This window comes from Alligator sinensis, unplaced genomic scaffold (assembly GCF_000455745.1).
Source record: "Alligator sinensis unplaced genomic scaffold, ASM45574v1 scaffold336_1, whole genome shotgun sequence".
In the NCBI taxonomy this organism is placed as follows: domain Eukaryota; kingdom Metazoa; phylum Chordata; order Crocodylia; family Alligatoridae; genus Alligator; species Alligator sinensis.
The window spans coordinates 104,903-123,333 of record NW_005842917.1 but is presented as its reverse complement, the minus strand read 5'-3'; positions in this window follow the sequence as shown (position 1 = coordinate 123,333).

The following is an 18,431-nucleotide window of genomic DNA, read 5'->3' as shown; positions in this document are numbered from 1 at the left end:
CGGCCCCGGGGGCCGGGAAGAGGCCGGCGGCCAGGAGTGGATCCCCGGACCCGCGCACACGATCGCCCCCGTCCTGTCCCTGCACCGCCGCCGCCTTCCTGCTCCCGGGCTTCAGCCTCAGCCCCTCCTGCAGCCTCTGCCCGCCCGGGCCCGGCTTGTTCCGCCGCTCTGGGACACGGCACCCACCCTGGTTCTCACAGGATACATATACATATACATGTGCGTGCGCATATATATGCACACACGCACATACACACATACATATGCACACACGCACACATTTTTATATATATGTAAGCACATATATACTTACAGACGCACTCAGGCACACTGGCATACATATGCACACCCCCCCACAAACATGATACATATACACGTGCATGCGCATACTTCCATATATATATATATGTATGTATAGACATATATGCAGCTACACACACACACATGCAACCACCGATACATACATACAGTACTTACATATGCATGCATTTACGCATACATACACATACATGCATATACACATGCACACATATTACATATTACATATTCATACATATATAGAGATACTTATAGACACACAAGCATACCTACATAGACATATGTATATATTTACACACACACATATATATATTACATAATAGTACACTCGCACACAAACATACACAACCCAGGCCTCCAGGGGACCCCCCCAGGATCCACGTGGGAGAGTGTGCTGTTCTCTGCTGCGGGAGCCTGGGAACCATGTGGTTGCACTGAGGCAACAGCCACAGGTCCTTGGTGCGGGGGGGAGCTGCAGAAGAGATGACACCCCCACTGGGTGCAGTTGCCACCAGATCCACCACTTCTACCATGAGGGACAAAGGGGCCACTGCATGGATTGCAGGCAGCCGCCCCTCAGGCCGGTGGGCCATGAAGATCCCACCACGAGCACCAGATGCCGGCTCGCCTTGGCCTGCCAAGAGGAGGGGTGGAGGGATGCAGAACCCGGGCCTCCGGGTCACTCACAGTTATGCAGGACCCTGGCCTCTAGGACACGCATGCATACATCCACACACGTGCACAACACACACACAACCCAGGTGTCTGGCACACTCACAGCACCCAGACCCCTGGCTCACACACCTACGCCTACACAAAACCAAGGGGTCTGGACACCCCCCCCCACCAGGTGTCCAGGACACGCAGAAACCTGGCTGAGAATTTCCTGTCCAGTCCCTCAGGGCTCCCATCAGAGGCTCCCCCTAAATGTGAGACCCTCTCCCCACTGTTTTTTTACAGGGCCTGGTTTAAATACCTCTGAGCTGGGGCTTTCTCCCTCTCTAACACCCCAAACCTGCTCTCTCTGAACCCCCCCCTCCCCCCATACTCAGAGCTGGAGGAAGGGGTCCCCAACCCAAACCAGCCAGGGCCAGAGCACCCCCAACCTTTCCCCCACCTCCCAGAAAATCCAGGCATCTGGGCCCCCAGCCCCCCCTGCTCCCAGCTCTCATCTCACAGCCCCCACTCTCCTCTCAGATAACCCAGGCATCTGGGCCCCTTACCCCACTGACCTGGCCTCCCGGGGTGGTGGGTCTGCAGCTCAGCCCCATGGTTCCCTCCATGCCCCGGTCTGGGAGACAAGGACACACGGTTGGCCTCTATTCAGCTTATTGTCCACTGTCCCCTCCAGGTCCTTTTCTGCAGAGTTGCTGCTTAGCGAGTCAGTCCACATGCAGCCTGCACCAGTGCAGGACAGGCTGGGGACCAATCATCCCTTTTTCCCCACATCCACCTTTTTTCCCTTCTCCCATTCTCAAAACAAAGAAGACTCCATGAAAACCAGCAAAGGAACCCCAAATACCTCAAAGATCTCTTTTTAACCCTTCCATAGTTCCTGGCTGGCTTCAGGCCACTCAGTGGTTGTTTTTTTTCCCTCCTCTGCAAATTTCCACCCACACCCACAGACCAGGCTGGTTTGTGTAGCTTGGGTCATAAAGTACTTTGGGGGAAATCCAGACAAATACATAAATTCAGGGAACTATATAGGCATAAAGTGTTCCCTTGTTGTGAAGGCGGCAAACAGCATCCTGGGCTGCATTAGTAGGAGCATTGCCAGCAGATGCAGAGAAGTGATTCCTCCTCTCTATTCAGCACTGGTGAGGCCACATCTGGAGTCCAGTGTCCAGTTGTAGGCCCCCCACTATAGAAAGGATGTGAAAAAAATCAGGACCCCTGATTTGTCCCGCAGGGGCCCTATGTTACTCTGCACTTTCCTTTTGCTTGCTATGTATCTGTAGAAGGACTTTTTATTGCCCTTAATTGTTGAAGTCGAACTAAGCTCCAGTCTTGCCTTGGCCTGCCTGATTCCCTGAAACAGTGTGCCAGGGTGGTGTATGCCTCCTTGGTGGCTGCCCCCTGCTACCACTGCCTGTAAATCTCTTTCTTTGCCCCCTGTCTTTCCTGGAGTTCCCTGTTCAGCCAAGGGGGCTTTTTTATTCCCTTAGCCCCTTTCCTGCATAAGGGGATAGACTCCTTTTGTTCCCCAAGGATCACTTCCTTGAGAAACCTCCAACCCTCCTGGGCCCCCATTTGCTTGATGCTCTTGAGTTCAGCCACCTCACTAACTAGCCTTCTAAGTTTGCTAAAGTTGGCACTCCTGAAGTCTAACACTTTAGCCTCACTGGATATTTTTCCCACCCTTCGCTGGATAGTGAACTCTACCAAGTAATGGTCACTATCTCCCAGGTTCCTGTGCACTCGCAGGTTCCCCACGAGATCATCCCCTGTTGCTAAGACCAGGTCTAGCAAGGCACTGCCCCTGGTGGGACTAGGCACCTCCTGGGTTAGGTGGAGGTCCTGCACAGTGTAAGAACCTCCATGAGAGGCTTGTTTTGGCTGTCTGTTCCTCACAGCAGATGTCCGGGGCTTGTTTTGGTCCTGTACGATGGTTTCCGCTCAACTTTGCAGGCCACAGCAGCTTGGGCTTGCGAAGAGAAATGAGGTGAGAGGTGTGGAGGGCACTGGGTGGGTGGGTGGGTAAGGGGTGGAAGGGGAATGCCTGGAGGGGCTGTGAGTATGACCCGAGCAGGACAGAGTGTCCTGGGCCCTGAGCCAGGGGAGCATCAGGCGTGGGGGTCTTGGAGCAGAAGCAGCCACCCTGTGTATCCTGGGGTGCTATGGCCATGGGGAATGCCCCCACTCCCCCCATGGCCTGTGGCTGAGCATCACCTTCACAGGATGCCTTCGGGGAGGCTGTGGTCGAGCTGTTGCTGATGGGGTTTGTGGATGTGCGGGTGACAGGTAAGTCCTCATCTCCGTGCTGGTGCTGCCCCGTGGGAGACTGCGGAGACTCCTGTTGGGCGGGTTCAGGCATAGGTGACGTGCGGGTCAGGGTCCCCAGTACGGCAGGTACCATTGCAGGTGCCGTCCACGGCCCTGGTCAGGCGGGCGCTGATCTCTGGCTCTGGCAGGCGTGCTGGGGCAGTGGGAGGAAAAAGGGGGTTGGGAGGGGGCTGCTGTGGAGAGCAGGATGCCCCCTGCCAATGCTGGGGCTGGTGGAGAAGGGACCCAGGGATGGTGTCCCCTCAGCCCTGGGGACACCAGCCACAGCAAGTGCTGAGGGGGGGCACAGGTCAGGGGGCTGCTCCCTGCGCAGGGGGCCGGCTCTGCCTCAGGGCAAGCCCGGGCTCTGCAGAGCCATGCTCCAGCCACCCACTCTGGGTCAGGAGCCAGGGAAGAAGTCACCTCTCCCCCTTGCTCTTGGCCTTCCCAGTCCTTCCTCCATCTCCCTTGGCTCATTACCCACAGACCCATGGCACACACAGAGGCTATGTGTCTGTCTGGATGTCTACCCTCATTCCCACCCTGCTGCCCCCCACCCCCCCCTTCTTTGAGGAAGGGCTGTGATTCCCTGCAGCCTCAGGGGTGCCTGGGTCAAGTCACAGCCTGGCTTGTCCTTGGGCATCCCCCTGACCTGGAGCAACCTTGATGCTTCCTTGACAACTCCCTGCAAAGTAGCTTCTTCTTTGACCTCTACCTCCATACGTGTGCACACACACCTAACACGCACAAAAATACACACCTGAAAGTATGTGTGCGCACACGTCCACACACACACACTCACCATACAGATTCAGCGAGTAGGAACACGCGTACGTATTAATTCCTATTCTGTTTTCTCTCAGCCAGTATCCACCTGCATCTTCAATTGTCGGGGCGCTGATTTCCAGTGAGTAGCTCTGGTCAAAGAGTCTCACTTTACCTTTGTACTGCTCATCTGGCACTGAAATATGGGGAAGCTCTCCAGTCCTCCATGTATGATGACTGCCAGTGGCACTGCTTCCCTGGTGCATCATGGAGGGCATTGGGAGGCGACCATGTAATGCTTTAGAACACAGGGCCAGCGTTATGAGGAAGGACGACTGACTCACCCAGGATCCCATCTACCTTCACACAGGAACACCTCCCTTCTCCAGGACTTGCACCTGACAGCAATGGCAAAAATGCAGCTTTGTGCCCAGGGGCTTCCACCCCCATGGCCCTTGGCTGGCACTTCCCAGGCTGGACTCAAAGCCCTTCACACACAAGAGTGAGTAGTGCCCCTCCACAGCCCTGGGGTAGGGGGAACAATGCAGTCCTGACCCTTTAACATCTTCCCTCCCTGCAAGGCAGGGATCTTTTCCCCTAAACCAGTGTTCCCAGCAGCAGGGCCATACAGGATAGGGTGTCACAAAGCCCCAGGGATGCAGCGACCCATTGGACAGGGAGAAACCAAGCTCTGAGAGGGCAGTACCTTGTTTGGGTCACCCAACACATGCCTGGGAGCCCAAATAGGAGGGGAGAGGTCTGCGACAACACACCCGGCTCAGGGCAAAGCACAGACCTAGGACAGGGAAGGGGCATGGAGATAGGGTGACCACCATCCCTAGTTGGGTGGGACAGTCCCAGAATGGGATCATCAAGTCCTGGTCCCGGGCTGCAAAACTCCAGGACTGTATTTGCGCCAGATTCGCAGCCTCATGCAGGGATCAGGGAATGGCAAGTTTCCCTTTGCAGGTGGGCAGCAGTCCAGCCTGCAAGGGACTGCTTGGGGCTGCTGGGAGTGGGACACAGATGGTGCCATGTGCGTGTTTGCACCTGCACACATGCATGTGGCTGGGTATACAGCCAGACAGCCTGGAGAGCAGCTCTCGGAAGGCCAAGTCAGGCCCACAAGCTGGCCAGCCTGAGTCTCTGCGGTGCCCTGGGCTGAGAGAGCCCAGCTCTACCCAGTTGCTGACCTGTCTCTGGGCAGTGCTGAGCCCTCCCTGCTCCTCCCACATGTCCCTCTAGGATTTCCAGGTCTGGCGCTTGCAGGGCTCCCAGCACCTGTGCCCCTGCCCTGTGGCACTTACCTGGGGGCTGGGCCAGCACCAGCAGGAGGAGGATGGGATGGAGTGCCCGCTGCATCCTGCCAGTGCAGACAGAGACAACTGAGCAGAGAGGCTGAGTCTTGGGCTGGGCACTTGGGCACACACCAGGATGTCCTGGGGTAGGTGTGGCTGGGAAGGAAACTCTAGGATCCCCGTGCGTGACCAGGGCTGTGCACAGGAAGAACCCAAACCTGGAGGCGGCAGCTTGTGCTTCCTCTTCCCTTGCTGCTCTGCCTCCTGGCCAGCACATAACAGGGCCTGTGACTGAGTTATAACCCAGGGAAAGGGAGGCCCAGCCCTACCTTCTGGCATATTCACGAGTGCAGGTCCTGGGCTCAGAGCGGTGCCTTAAAGCAATTGTGCCTGCATCTAGCCACAGGCAGGAGCCATTTAAGGACAGTTGGTTCCTGCACCTCCACACAACACTGGTCCCTTGCTGGCAGCAACCTTTCACGTACAGATCAGAACATCCCCCAATGATTCAAAGCTCTCCCTGTCTCTGGAGCCTCGGCCTCATGGCCTCCAGCTGCTTGGAGGCACCCACAGGATGTCGTGTTCTGTGCTGCTCACGTCACTTTGTACCAGCCCTACAACCTGAATATGCTAGAGCGTATTCTTTGAAGTGGCATCACATGACCCCGATTCCTGTCACCCTGGAGATCATGTCCCCACAACTGGTATCCAAAGTCCACCCAGGATGCGGGTACCGACGTCAGTGCTGGGATCTTTATTGTGGAACGCCAGCAGTGGATGGAGACGCAAGGACCTTCTACCTCATGCAACCAGGCTGGAGGTGGCTTCCGCTTGCTCCACCAAGGGGCTGGCACAACTTTTGCCACCCAGCTGAGTGCAGGATTCCTGGAAACATGGAATTGGGGAAATGACTGGCAGAGAAGACTGGAGTGCTCTCTCTCTGACACACACACAGGATGATCCTGAACTACAGGGCACTCCGCCCCAGCTGGCTATCACCTGCCAAACCTCCAGAAACCATCCCCAGAGTCACGCTTCTCCCACTGCAGCCAAGAACAGGCTGGAAGGCATCACTGATGCACCAGGGCTGCACTTGGGAGCAGCACAAAATGGGCTCCCCGTCCAATGGCCCCTTTGTTGGGGACAGAAAGAACCAGGCCAGGAAAGTGCAGGGGCATGGAGCCTGATGGGCCCTAGCTAGGATGGCCCCCCAGCCCTCAGCCATAGCAGTGAGGGCTGCTTCCAAAAACAAGCAGAGGTTCCTGCCCCACAGACCCATCTGTCTTGTGGGCCATGGAGGTGCCTGCAGACACACAGGCCCCCTGTGCACGGGGAGCCACCTGTCCATGTTAGGGCAGTCTATACCCCCAGGCCCAGCTGTTGGTAGCACACAAAGAGCCAAAGAAGGGGACATACCTCACTGCCAAGGTGTGCAGAGAGACAGGTCGGGAACACCCTGACCTTCCACCCCGTTCTGGCACTGGCTCTGGCTCTAGGAGGCATCCTTCAGGGCAGGAAGGGGGCAGACAGGCTGGTTCTGGTTCACCTGCAGGAAAGATGAGACATGCCGACAAAGACTAGGGTGCACCTGCCTTGCACACAACACCCCTGCTTTCCCCTGTCTCAGCTGGGAGTGCACGCACGCAATGCCACTGAGAGAGGGATTCAGGGGGGTTGGCTTTGGGGTCTCTGGCTGCAGCTGGAGCCAGGGCTTGCCCAGGTGCTCAGCTCAGGCTTGGAGAGGGGCCTTCTCAGGGATCCCACTGGTTCCTCTTCAGAGGACGGGGTCCACAGAGAGGTGACAATGGTCCTTCTGGAGCTGGAACCAAGCAGATGTCACACCAGAGCTCAAGACCATGGCCTGTCCCACACCCAGATGGGACCAGCTGCCCTTCCCAACACCCTGGGAGCTGCAGCTGGGCCGGGATGGGGAGCAGGAGGCAGAGTGTGTGCTAGGGGGAGAACCTGGACCCTGGAGGTTGAGGGGCAGAAAAGGAGCAGAGAGGGGACAAGCTTGCCCTGCACAAAGCGGGGGGCACCTACCAGTACATGGGGAGGGGGGTAAGGGGGTTTCTAGCAGTGCCAGAGAGCTCAGAGCACATCCAGTCACTGTTTCTCATGCCAGATGGGCTGGAGCTCCTGAGGGATCCCTTGGTGTTGGGGTGCTGCCTTCGGGGAAAGAGAGAGGGGATGTCCGTGTGGGCTGCGGGCAAGGCCTGCCCCCCAGGCCCCATCTCCCAAGGCCTCTCCCCCAGCCTCTGTGCATGGGAGGTGATCCTCCTCCCAGCCTGGGGCCCTTCTTTGCTCCTTAGGAGGGTCACAGACCCCTGAGCACTTCCCCCACTGCAGCCCATTAACGCAGGGAGGCGCAGCACGACAGAAAGCCCCATAAGGAGGAGCAAGGAGATGCCTCAGGGCAGCTCCGCAGGCCCCGGTGGGGTTTCCCTCCCTCGTGCTCACCCCCTGCACAGCAGCTCTCCCCCTGGGCAGCACCCACCATCACAGTGTGGGTGCACCCAGTGACGGTGCAGAGGAAACAGCAGCCCTGGCTGGAAGTCTTGGGGCTGCTGAAGTGCTGTGGGACCCAGAGCCCAGAGGAGGAGGAGACAGCCTGTAACAGGGAGTGCGGCTGGGGCAGGGGGAGGGAAGGAGACCTCCTGCTGGATGGACCTTTCCCGGATGATCCAGATCCCTGATGGCCACTGCTCCAGCCTGGCCACTTTGCTCCTGGCCGGCACCCTGGGAGCTCCCCAGCCCAGCTGCTTCCCATGCCCCCTGGATCCTCGCACCCACAGTGCTGCTTACCCAGCTCCTCTGGGCCTTGTTGTGGAGCCCCAGTTCCAAACGCCTTTCATACGGCTCCAGCTGCCGCCCGTGACAGAACCAGAGGGGCTCTGCCGTGCTCCAGGGCTGTGGGGAGGGAGGATGTGAGGGGACCAGAGGAGGAGGTCCCTTGCCATAGCACCATGTAGAGGGCTCAGAGGAGGCTGCTGGAGACATGCACACTCCCACCCCATCAGTCCTCAGGGTTCCCTCCTGGGCGCAAGCATCTCCCAGCTGTTCCCCTTGGCCCTGGCAGCCTGGGCAGGCGATGCCCCACCTGCTCACCAAGAAGCCAGGCAGCGGCAGGGCCTCCTTGACCAGATGGGCTCTGGCCTCTGCTGCCCAGACCTCTCCTCCTGGTCTTCCTGTGCCTAAAGAAGGGTGTTTGTACCCCAAAGCTTGCAAAGAAATATTTTTCCAACTATTTAGCTGGTCTAATAAAAGAGATCACACCTACCCAAAGAACCTTGCCTGCTTTGTGTCTCTAGACCAACACAGCTACAACCAGCAACCCTCCTGCTCTCAGGCATTTAGCCCCAGACAGATATTATGCAGGGCTGAAGTAGAAAGCCAAGGTGGGATAGACACCAACAGGCACTGCCCACCCAGCCCCTGCCCTTCCCTGTACCCACAAATCCCGGTGCTCCAGGCACGGGATCTGTACTCTAGGGCTGCCCCTACACACCCCGAGCTAAATGCAGCACCTGGCTCTACTCAGCTCCTTGAGATTTGAAGCACCTGGGCCCAGGGGATTAGGGTCCCATGGCAGACTGAGAGGTGCTCCAAGGGGCCCAGCCAGCTCTATGATCCTCCTCCCCAGGCTCTCACCCTCAAGTGCTGCTCCCAGCCTTTCTCCAGCTATCCCCAGCCAGGGCCCCCTACTCACTCCCAGCAGGTAGCAGAGCAGGGGGCACAGTGGGGCTCTCTTACAGGGGGCCCACACAAAGCTGGTGGAGCCATGCCTGGAAGGACTGGCAAGTGCCCCAAGGAGAAGAGCAGGAGTCAGCGCTGTGAGACTGGGCACCCTCCAAGATGTGGTCTGGTTCATCCTCTCTGGGGGTCAGTGCTGTGGAGCTCGCTTGAGGTTGCAGGGCTGTGGGCTGGACTGGGCTGGGGAGAGGACCCATGTCCTGATCCTGGCCCCCCCACCTGCTCCCAACCAACAGACCTCACTGCTCCTTGACAGCTGAGAGAGAAGCTGGGAGTCCTGGCTCCCATCACCCCCACTCCACCTCCTCTGCCAGGTCCAGGTCCAGGGGTTCATCTCAGGGCTGGTTGTAGTGGGAACAGGAGGAGCCAAAGGGCACAGCAGGGAAAGGGTTAACATTCCCACTTGTTGGGGGGGGGTCACTCCAAGGTGGGAGATGAGAAGTCTGCATGCCACAGATTAGCATGGGGCTGGAGGACCCGATGGGCCATGATTTCCTGCAAGAGAAGAGATGTGAGGGGGTCAGCTGGCCCTGGTCCCCCATCATATTCTCTGACCTCCCTCCTCCCCCTCTGAGCCTGCAGGGATTCCTTGTTACACCCCTGTCCACCCCACCACTCAGGTACCACATCCACCTTGTGCCAGGCTCACCAGGGCCGGGGTGGACAGCAGGAAGCTGATTTTGCACCACCGAGGCTGGTCTGCACAAGGGACGGAGAGGAAAAGCGTCAGCACAGGAGTCCAAGACTCCCTGGGGCAGCATCACTGATCAGGAAACCTCTGGCAGGGCCAGTGTCCCTACAGCCGGGGCCTGGCAGCGTGGTGTTCCCATCTCCCCTTAGCAGAGCCCCAGGACCTCTGGGGTTAGCATCTCTTCACAGAGGGGCCTAGACTCGGTGGGTTCAGTAGTGCCTATAGTCCAGACCTCTGCGGGGATGGGCATCATCTATACAGGATCCTTGACATCTCTAGGGCTGGCAGTCCTCTGGTGAGGGGGCCTGGGGCCCTCTAGGAGGTCCCTGATGTCTGTGGAGGTGGGATCCTCTCTGCAGGTCTCTGGGTTCCTGATGGCCCCCACACCCTGGCTCTGTGGCAGCAGCGACCTCCGTCCCTGGCGGGTCCTACCCGGTCATGGTTTCAGACGCTCTCCAAGACCACCCTCATCAGCTCTTCCAGGTGTGGGTCCCGGCCCAGGTTCCCTGAGATCTGTAGGCACCCTGCATGGGAGCAGGGGAAGGTTAGACCCTGCCAGGGCCTCTGATCATCAGCCATGCCCGCTGGGCCAAACACCTGTGCTACCACACCTGCCCCTGATGCGACCCTCCCAGTTCTCTACGACTGGTTTATCTTCTGCAAGTGCCACTCACCACTTATAAGTGCATGGGCAGCCTCAAGCTGCAGGCATGTCTGCACACAGCCTCAGTCTGCCCCAGCAAGCCTTGCTTTCACTGCTCTCTGGTTCTCCTGACTCAGTTTTGGTTTTTCCCAACCCTGATCCCTGCTCTCCCCTGGAACTTGGTGCTGCCTCTCTCCCTGGTTCCAGATTGCAGCTCACTTACTGCACTGTGCCTCTTGGATCTCCCGTCGGCCGTCCTGCAACTTGGTCCCTGCGCTTGCTGGCCTGCTGGCCCAGACCCTGACCCGACACTTGGGTCCCACCTTACTGACCCCACAGTTGTTCCTAGTGGCTGACTGCAGGCCCAGCCACCTATGTCCTGGCCAAAACTTCAGATCCTGCCTGTGGCCCATGGGAATGCGGGTCCATGCAGACACCTCTCCCGGCTGCTGGCTTGTCTGAGGGGCCCTTACCCATCCTGCTCTTGTTGCTTTTGGAAACCTGCCACTGGATGGGAAGGCCCTGGCAGCCCAGCTGCTAGGTGTGTGGGGCAAAGCTACTTAGGCTCATGTTTCCCCTGAGAACAGAGGAAGCTGCTCCAGACCCACCAGCGCTGCCTGGGCTTGGATAGCTATGGGGCCTTTGTGGGGGGAGGGCGGGGAGCTGGTACAGGTGCTCCTCTGGGTCTCGTTTTGCCTCAACCTCTGCAGACACAGGGCTCCTTCTTGGTGCACTGGGGCAGGGGACCTGAAAAGGAGGTTCCCTTTTTCCATTCCTTCATTGCAGCAGCCAGACCCTGGAGCACTCCTACAGAGGGAATTGCCTCCTCCCTGCATGGGGCACTGCTGGCTGCTGCTCTCTGAGGGGGTCTAGCTGGGTTTTCCCACCAGAGTCCATGCTCCCCAGCTCTACTGCAAAGGGGCAGTGGAGGCTCTCCCCCAATGGCCTCTCCAGACTGTGTCCTCAATGGTGGCTGGGATGGAAGCAAGGTGCTTTCTTCCCCAACAGACTCCCCTTCTTTCTGCCAGGGCTAGGGTTGCCAACCCTCCCAGATTGGCCGGGAGTCTGCTGGAATCAGCATTAATCTCTGCTACTGAAAGCAATCCAAAAGACTGATATTGTGAATGGGTTGAACAGTACAATTAATGACATGTCTCGTTGGAAATAAAAATCTCCTAGAATAGCTTCAGTCAGAGCTGACAACCCTAGCCAGGGCTGAAGTTGACTCTCTGGCTGGCCCTTGTCTTGGCCTCCTTCTTCCTATGGGGCATGGGCGACTGGTGTCTCCCAAGTCTGGGGGGCACCAGGTCATTGACTGGGGGGAAGGGGGTCCCCAGTGACCGACTGCCAAGCCCGAGGTCATCAGTGGTGAAACCAGAAATGCACTTCTGCCTTCATGGCTGGCGTTTCCAGGGGTTGCACAGCCAATCTCAGGGGTTGCACATGCCCCGCCCCATGCATCACCAATGCTATGGCGGTTCGGAGAAGGAAGAGTTCCCTACCAGCAATGGCTCCAACTGGGCTGCTTTGTTGTCATCCCTGCCATGATCCTCCATCCTGTAAGAGCCAATGGGCCCAAGGGTCCCTCCTGGAGTCAGGAGGTGCAGCTTACAAAGGGGGTCCCCTTCTCGAGCCCCTCAGCCCCACTCTCCTCCTAGGGTTCCCCAGGTCACCCCAGATGGAGTCTGACTTTTGTTTTGCATCTTAATGTCATTTGCTAGCAAGACTGGAGTGAGGGCTCCTAGTCCCTCCGTCCTGAGCTCTTCCAGCGCCTCTTGGAGAAAAGCTTCTCCAAACCAGCAGCACAGGAAAGCTTCTCCCTCCCATCTGCTGCAAGTGTTGGTGTCTTCAAACGCAAACAGCAAAACCTGTGAAGAGTTGGCTTGCTGCCTCCCTCGCACAACTGCATTTGGAAAACTGACAATTGGTGCTGCAGGTTTTTTATTGCTGTTTAGTTTCATTTTTTTATTTTATAACTGTTCAGGCCAACCTGGGGTTTTGGCATAAAAGCCAAGGAAAAGAACAGTCCAGTCTTAGAAAGCATTCATGTTGCTACCTACACCTAACACTGACTGTTAGAAACACTCATTACAATTTTTCAGAACTAAAAGAGTTATTGTCTCACAATAAGAGTTAAGTAACTTGTTTTTTTGTAATTAGTCTCTCTATTCACTCTTCTAATAAATGAATGCTTAAAGTATTTGACAATATGTGACTGGTCAATTGACTGAGTATTTTTTGACCTGTCAAACACTCAACCCTAATCCTCCTGAAGGTCACAATCTGCCCCCACCCCAATTTGACAGGGTTGTACAATATGAACAGGAGATTTTAGTACACCATACGCTGGATAGGAGCCACCAGCATGTTCTTGCTGCAAGAAAAGCCAATAGCATCCTGTGCTGTGTAAGCAGGATGCAACTACATGCAAAACCCTGCATCCTGATTGGTTGTGCCACCTAATTGGCATAAACCTGATTGAGTTATGAATGGATTCTCATTACTGGGTCCCTTCGTAGCATTTCATGAATAGACTGTTGCTTACAAAAGCTTATGCCTTCTCCATTTCCACTGCCTGAGCCTCCCAGCTCTGAATATGCCAGGCAGAGAAGCGGGGAGCTCCCTGAGCAAAGGCCAGGGCACAAAGAGCTAGGACTGAGCTTCTGCCCCAAACTTGCCCCCTCCAGCTCCATAGCAGGGATCAGAGCTACCCACAGTAGGGGAGAGCAAGGAACTTGCCCCAGGGTCTGGCATTGCAGGGGCTAGGATAGTGGAGCACGGGAATGCCCCTGAATAGCCTTTCCACAGCACTCACGCCATTTCCTTTCTGCGTTAGTGCCACACTGCAGCAACAGGCACTGAACCACCATCTGAGTGATAATGATCTCCTCAGTCTCTAGCCTCAATTGCCCTTGTTGCACTCTAAGATGGTTACTTCTTATCCTGTCCCCTTATCTACATGCTCTGCTCCCACCCTCTATAACACCACTCTTCACCACCAGTGCTCCTCAGTCTGCTGTTCTCCCAACTCAGCAGTTCTTCTAACCTTTTCTTCAAAAACATATTTCCTAGGCCTCTAATCATTTTAGTTGCTCACTGCTAGACTCTTTCCAATTTCTCTACATGTCTCTTGATGCACGTTACCCAGAACTGGACCCAGCACTTGAAGTGACGCCCCCCCATTATTCAATTCTATTACCCATTGCTGAATAGAGCAAAAGAATCATTTCCTTTGATTTGCAGGCAATATTCCTCCTGTGAACACAGCTACCGGCTATTTTTTCTGCAACAAGAACATGCTGCTGGCTCATATTCAGCTTATGCCTAGTTAAAATCCCCAGATCCTTGTCTGCAGTCCTGCGGCCTGGCCGTCTGTATTGGTGCATGAGACTGTTCTGCCCCAAGTTCAGGATCGACTGAATCATGTTTCATTAATTTTCGACAATTTCTCAAGTTTATCAAGGTTATTCTGCAGCCTAATCTTACCCTCCAAGGTATCAATTTTGCTAAGTATACTTTCAGTTCTGTAATCCAAATCATTAATAAAGATACCAAACAAGACAGAGCCCTGGAGAACCCCACTTGATACCTCCTCCCATTTCCATTGAGCTGCTGCTGACTGCTGTAGGAGTTCCGGTTATTCTATGTTGTAGTCATGCTAAACTATAGTGCTGAAAAGTAGTGTGGGAGAAAGAGGCCTCATGGCTGCTGGATGAAAAAAATAAAAGTAAAAACCAACTAATGCGCGAAAAGATGCTGAGTCAAAGAAGGGGGTGCAAACACAGCAGCTGAAAATCTTGAGGACAAACGTAAAAAGAAAGAACTCACTAAGGAGACAGATCACAAGAAAACAAAGTGAAGGTGTGTAAAATTTGCAAAAGAAACAAGCACAGATGATCATTTCTGCAGAGAGAGATAAGAATTGGCGGGGGGAGGGGCAGGGGCCTTTTTTTAAATGTCATGTCGGGGGCCAAAAGAGCCAAATTCATTCCAAATTCTATCAACTGTTCAAGTCTGCGTGACGCAACCACCGGCCCCTCCAGACTCTTCAGCCTGGGGCTTCAGACACCCCCAGATGCATGGCAGGCATCCTATATGCAAGTCCCAAGTCCAGAGACCTTGGGGTTCAAATGCCCCCTGAGTCTCTCACTTGCCCCAAGCCAAAAGGTGAAGGAGCAAGTGAGAGGGAAGGCCCAGGAGCAATCCACCACCACCATTAATTGCACAGATGAGATCCTGGCATTTGGAGGCATTGGTAGACTCTCATGGGGGTCAGCCTGCCCAAAGTGCAAGGGACAGGCATTCTCCTCTGACTACATCAAGGCATTTGAGGCTGAAAAGAATGATATTTCCTGTGCCAGGTAAGTAAAACCACCTGGGCCAAAAACCACGATCATGGTATGAATGCAGGGGCTGTGTGACCCATTGGCAATGCGTAGAGGGTGCACGCAGGTGCACGTGCACCCCCTGAGCTTGGCAGTGCACCCCCTGCAAAAAGGTGCCGTTGACACTGCCGTCAGCACCTGCAGGTGGTCGCCACTCACCACCCTCCCCCCCTTGCCACCGACACCGCCAGTGGCATCTGCAGATGATCTGTGATCACCACTGGCGGTGGTGTCTGTGGGTGGTTGCCGACCACCAGTTGGTATTCAGCACCCCCCCCACCGCCAATAGCGCCATGGCCGCTTGTAGGAGCTCCCCGCTTGCAGCCGCCATGCTCCCACCACCAAGGAGCTCGCTGTGCGCCCCCAGCCTCTGGGGGCACGTGGCATTCATGGTGTGACCTGTCCTTGGTACCAAGTTAGGGGAGCATGGGTTGCATTTAATACATCGCAGCTTGTTAAGAGCAAGCTTCACTAAGTTGGACTGATCATTACTCTGATCAACTGGGGGATGGTCCGAGGACAATAAACCTTTCCAAAGTAAGGCTGAAGTAAGAAAGGCACTAAATACTTGAGTCCTGTCTGCACCATGTGCCATCAGATTGCCCTTCATATTCAGTGAGGGATCTACACCCTCCTAGATCCCTTTCTTACTACTAACATTGCCTGGCAGTCTGGGGTTACTGTCCTTTCTTAGCAAGAGCAGAGACCTTGTGGGGGTGGGGGGGCTTGGAGGGGGTGGCAGGCCCAATAGGGGACCCCTGACCACCATGGGGATGGTCATGGTCTGTAGGCAAACCTTGACTGGCCATCCCCTAGTAAGGGGCCCTGCAGTCCACGGGGTGGGGATGCTCTCTACGAGGTCCCTGACTTCTGTGGGGGTGGGGTTCTCTCTGCGGGTCTCCGGTACCCCCCAGGCCCTACCTTTGTGGCAGTGGGGGACCTCAGTTCCCAGCAGCTTCTACCTGGGTTTGACTCCACAGGTTCTCCATGCTAAATGTCAGTCCCCCCCAACCACAGGCCCAGGTCCTGTATGGTCTACAGACACTCTGCACAAGAACAAGGAGAGGGTAGGCCAGTGGGTCTCAACCCTTTGAGACTCGAGGCACCCCTGGATAGACTCCAGACCCCCTCAGACAACACCGACTCCTAGTTTTCACTCTTTTGGACTACAGAAAAACAAGGGAGCAGCGTTTGTTCTGTTTCAGAGGGCAAGAAAGCCTACAGCGACGGACTCCTATTTGATCCTTGGTTATTAACCACTCCTTTCCCTGCTTTCTTTTCATGTGTCCCAGGAAAAAGGCTCTTAGTTCTCCCTCTTGCTGAAGAGAGAATAGCAAAGGAGCTGAACTTTCCCTGTGGCAGAGAGCTGTGAAAGCCCCTAGCCACGGGCTCTGGCTGGAAAGAATCCCAGAGAAGCAGGGCTGGGAAGGACGCCGTCTCGTCTCTTTTATGAACATGACGCATGCTTCCCCAGCTAACATCAGCCAACAGTGACAGGCCAGCAAGGCTGACAAGCACATCCTGAAGAAGAAAGCCCAGAGATAGGAATTAGCTGTCTGGGGGCTCAGAGACTCAGTTTGGGTGATGAACTCTCCACATAGACATATTTGACAGATTAACCTGATGTCCTACATGCTGCGTTCACAGAAACATAGACTATGAGAGTTGGAAGGGATCTCAGGAGGTCACATCTAGTGCAACCCTCAGCTCAAAGCAGGACCAGCCCCAACTACACCATCCCAGCCAAGGCTTTGTCAAGCTGGGTCTTAAAAACCTCTACGGATGGAGACTCCACCACCTCTCGGTAACCCATACCAATGTTTCACCACCCTCCTACTGAGACAGTTTTTCCTAATATCCCACCTAAACCTTTCTTTCTGCAATTGGAAAACATTGCTCCTTGTTCTGTCACTTGCCACCACTGAGAACAGTCCAGCTCCATCATTTGGGAACCATCTGGCAGGTAGTTGAAGGCTGCTATTCGACCCTTCTGCTCAGTCCTCTCTTCTCTAGACTAAACAACCCCAGGTCCCTCAGCCCTCAAGCATCCTCATCCTTATCCTCATCCTTGTATTCTCCCAAGGGCAATACAAAAATCCCATGCTTTCCAAGTCTCATTTTATCCAGGGATCCAAACAAATGACATATTCCATTCCACAAATCTCTGGACTATCTGGAGCCATCCTGTACTATGGGCTTGTTCCACATCTTGATCTGGGTGTTGTGTTCCAACCCGGCACTGGACTATTCTGCACTTTGCATTGCCATCTCCCCCCCACTCCTGACAGGAGTGTTCACCTGGACGAAATGTTGAGTTCTGCTTATATAAGGAACTCAGACACGTGCCCCCACCCAGATCAGTGCATGAGGCAGGAGTGGATGCAGGCTGGCTGCTGCAGCCTTGGGGCTCCCGGCCCCACGCCACCATTGCGACACATTCCCTGCCTGTGCAGTAGCAGCGGTGGCGGGAGAGGCATAAATTTCTGGCTGGCTGGTGCAGGGCTCATGGGGGAAGGGCAGTAGGGCAGGGAGCTCCAGCCTGCAGCAGGCAGGGTGCATCCACCCCCGTCTGGCCGTGCTGCTGGAAGTGGGGTGAGGGAGGATGGGGAGGCAGACATGTGTCCATTGGTGATGCATAGGGGGTACACACAGGTGCATGTGCACCCCCTGAGGTTGGCTGTGCACCTCCTGGAAGTGCCAGCTGTGAAACTGGAAGTGCTGGTGGAAGTGCACTTCCAGTTTTGCTGGCTCAGCCGCGGGGGCCCCGCCCCATGTTGGCAAGCTTGTGTCCCCCCGGACTCAAGAGGCACCAGTCGCCCATGCATGAGTCCCGCCTTTACATTTTAAAAAGGTGGTCACCCTAAGGCAAATATAGACATGGGATGCAGTGCACCATCTTAGTAAATCTGTCACCATCCAGATCATAGAGAACCCATTTAACTGGGGAAGAATAAAGCTTGTTCTTAGTCTACAACAGGCCAAGAGAGAGTGGAAAGAGGTTGGAAGAGACCACAGGGGTTTTGACTGGACACCAAGGTAGGTGATTAATTGGATAGGTTTTCTCCATTCCAGAGTGGCCAGCTAACAAGGAGTCATGGCATAAACAAAGTACCAAGGGCCTGCCTAGACCTGGGGGCATGTGAATCTTACCCTGAGTGAAGAGGACACCAACCTGGATTTGAGGCAGTGGTGACGTGAAGGTGGCCTGCTCTTCATGTGGGACTTCTTCCAGGGGGCAGCACAGTAGAGCCATTGGCAAGGTGGTGCAAGGATGCTGTGTGGTTTCAAAATGAGGCTAGGCTCCAATGGTCCTTGTGCCAGGTTAGTGTTATGTTCCACTTTCTGGGAAACGGCATCCACCTTCCAATTTCTACATGATCTGAAAGTCAAAGTGGGACAAGAAAAACATCCACCCCGGCAAAGCTGCCTCTGGTTGAGTGTGTTGGCCACAAGCAAATATTCTAGTATAATGTGAATGTAATGTGTGTCAGCAGGAGGAACCAGGGGTAGTCTGCAGAGATGTTTTCACTGGGAGTTCGGACTGTAGCTCCCAGAAACCTCTGGGGTTGGGGGAAATGGAAAAAGGAAGAGGCTGG